The following is a 3278-nucleotide window of genomic DNA, read 5'->3' as shown; positions in this document are numbered from 1 at the left end:
GTGCTTCGCACCGGTGAAGTACTGCTTTTAAATTTTTATTAAGAAGTAAAGAAAACCTTTTAAAATTGAGGGAAAATATACCAATAACAGTTTGTTAAGGATCTGTTTTTTTGTGAAGCTGCGTTCACTCAAGTGATCACTTCGAGATGACTTGCTGGCTAACCATAAGCGTTACCTGGTAGGTAACCACCCATACAATCAGATTGTGAATCAGACTACGAATGCCGTGAATGTAATTACCCCGATCTACATGCTGTCAAATAAACGAACCACACGCCGTGGCGCAATTTTAGGGGCTTAGCCTCTAGCGCTGACATCCGAGGTTCGATTCCCGTAAGGGAGTGAAGTGAGCGCTTCGCACCGGCGAAGTACTGCTTTTAAATTTTTATTAAGAAGAAAAGAAAACCTTTTTAAATTAAGTCTTAAAAAGAGCTGTAAAGATATTGACAATAAGCTACGCAAACCCACCAAGACATGCAATCGTTTAAATCAAAGCGCAAGTCGAAAAACACCATCCCATAATATTAGTTAACGATTAACACATTTCTATATGTATTGTAAGCATACAATACAACTGATAATATGTTGCGCTTATTTATCTGGTGTACTGACATTTTTGCGCGTTTAACGGCTGAAATCTAACGTGGTTTGTGCCCTTCAGAATGAAAAGAGTTTGCATTTACCTTTTTAACCCTTTAACCGCCAACTCCCTAAATATTCCCCAAGCCAGGCGAAATCTGAACAATTTTCGTTTTTTTACTTTTTTACATTTTTTTTACATTTTTTACATTTATTCAAGCAGTATTGACCACTAAATGTTGTGCAAGTTGCCAGTGTATACACAAAATCTATAAATGTAACCTGAATTCTCAGCTAAGCAAAACATCTTGATACCAAACCGTGCCCTTTTCAATGGTAGATACTGTCGAAACTTTAAGCGGCCCTTCCACGACAATAAACTTTCATCAACTGCAACTGACGGTCCTGGCATGTAGGGCAATTGAAATGCTTCAAATAAATGATCAATCAAAGGACGTAGCTTGAACAAGTGGTCGCGGTTTGGATCTTTCTTATCTGGCTCGTTTCTGTTGTCATTCAAATGAAAGAATTTCAGCAGCAAAGAGAATCGGTTACGTGTCATGACAGCTGCAAAAATAGGTGTTGCATACATAGGATCTGTAGACCAGTACATCTCAATATCTGGTTTTCTGATTATTCCCATCAACATCAAAATCCCAATGAATTTTTTCATTTCGTTTTCATCAGTGTCAAACCAAGCACGAACACGGGAATGTGGAGGTAAATTGGGATTTTTCTCAATAAACTGTGCTGCATACAGATTTGTTTGATGAACAAAATGTCTGATCAAATCAGGTGACACAAACAGCTCATAAAACTGCTCAGCAGTGTAATTGTTTACATCAACAATAAAGCCACACGTTCCCTCAAACGAATGCAGAAAAGGTAGTTCACCACGGGCAGCAGCCCAGCTGAGATGCTGGGGATACACCCACTCAGCGCCGTCATCCGATGCGTCTTCATTCACAGTATCATGCAGCGCACGTTGCTGCTCATCACTGTCGCTAAAATCTTCTTCAGAACTGCTACAATCATGATCAGAACTGTCCAAAATCGCCTGCAAAGCCTCACTTGAAGTCAGTTTACGTTTCGCCATATTCACAGCTGTTACATGCGAATCACGTCACATGACCGGCCAAAACAACCACAGACTTGTCGAAATACAACGTAGTAATAATACCCACGCCAAACCGTCAGTTATACTACTTGCCAGGCATTCATATAACCACAGGCAAATGTGCCGGATAATTCCGGCAGTATGGCGTTAGCAATAAAACAACGGTGCCGGATATATCCGGCAGAGGGCGGTTAAGGGGTTAATAAAAGGCGAGCTTTTAAGCCTGAGAAATCACCCCGTAAATGCACACGTTTAATTGCACATGTGTTAATATGTATGCTTACACAGTATTAAAAGACACTCAACAAGTACACAGTATTAAAAGACAGTCAACAATTAACGTCATTTTCCTTCGTTCCCGCGTTTGACTTGTGCTGTAAATCTCTTCCTCGTTTTCAGTTCACATGATTACGTAGGAGGCGTAATACGTGATGACGCGATACGTGACTCCGCCTCCTCCATTAGAGTATATGGACAAAAAACAGGTTCCAGTTATGACCATTACGCGTAGAATTTAGAAATAAAACCTGCCTAACTTTTGTAAGTAAGCTGTAAGGAATGAGCCTGCCAAATTTCAGACTTCTACCTACACGGGAAGTTGGAGAATTAGTGATGAGTGAGTCAGTCAGTCAGTCAGTCAGTGAGTCAGTCAGTCAGTCAGTGAGTCAGGGAGAGCTTTGCCTTTTATTAGTATAGAAATAAAGCCCGAGTTCCAAAGATCAAATAAACACTTTCACAAAAGCTTCAAGAATGATTCAACAGCTTCTGTGGCGTAGAGCGCTAAGATTCGCATTTTAGCGCAGAGCAGCTTTTCCTTGCCTCACAGACCTGAGTTCGATTCCCCGCTGGGGATGAAGTGTTGCTTTTTTTTTTCTTTTCTTTTAAACCTCAAACGGACATAAAATTTATACATTGGTATGCACTGTCAGTTACTGAGATCGTTATATTTTCATGTGGGATGCTCCTTTTCAAATATTTTTTTAACAATTGAGACTGCAATTAACAGGAACAACTGTCCTTATAACTTATTTTTAAGATCCATAACACACAGACAGACAGAGCACTGCGTAATAGAGAGACAGACAGGCAGAGAAGTCACTAGATATAGAAATAAACAGGGAAGCCACGTGTACTGAAAGAAAAAAAACAACAACATGTGCGTTGTCCCTGCTGTACTGAATAAGCGCAGGCACTCTAACATCACCCCTCCCCCGATCTTACTTAGAGAGTCAGATGGGGGGAGGGGTGATGTTAGAGCGCCTGCGCTTATTCAGTGCAGCAGGGACAACGCACATGTTGTTCTTTTTTTCTTTCAGTACACGTGGCTTCCCTGTTTATTTCTATATCTAGTGACTTCTCTGCCTGTCTGTCTCTCTATTACGCAGTGCTCTGTCTGTCTGTGTGTTATGGATCTTAAAAATAAGTTATAAGGACAGTTGTTCCTGTTAATTGCAGTCTCAATTGTTAAAAAAATATTTGAAAAGGAGCATCCCACATGAAAATATAACGATCTCAGTAACTGACAGTGCATACCAATGTATAAATTTTATGTCCGTTTGAGGTTTAAAAGAAAAGAAAAAAA

The sequence above is a fragment of the Erpetoichthys calabaricus genome, chromosome 6 (assembly GCF_900747795.2).
Source record: "Erpetoichthys calabaricus chromosome 6, fErpCal1.3, whole genome shotgun sequence".
Taxonomy (NCBI): Eukaryota; Metazoa; Chordata; class Cladistia; order Polypteriformes; family Polypteridae; genus Erpetoichthys; species Erpetoichthys calabaricus.
This window is presented reverse-complemented; position numbering follows the sequence as displayed.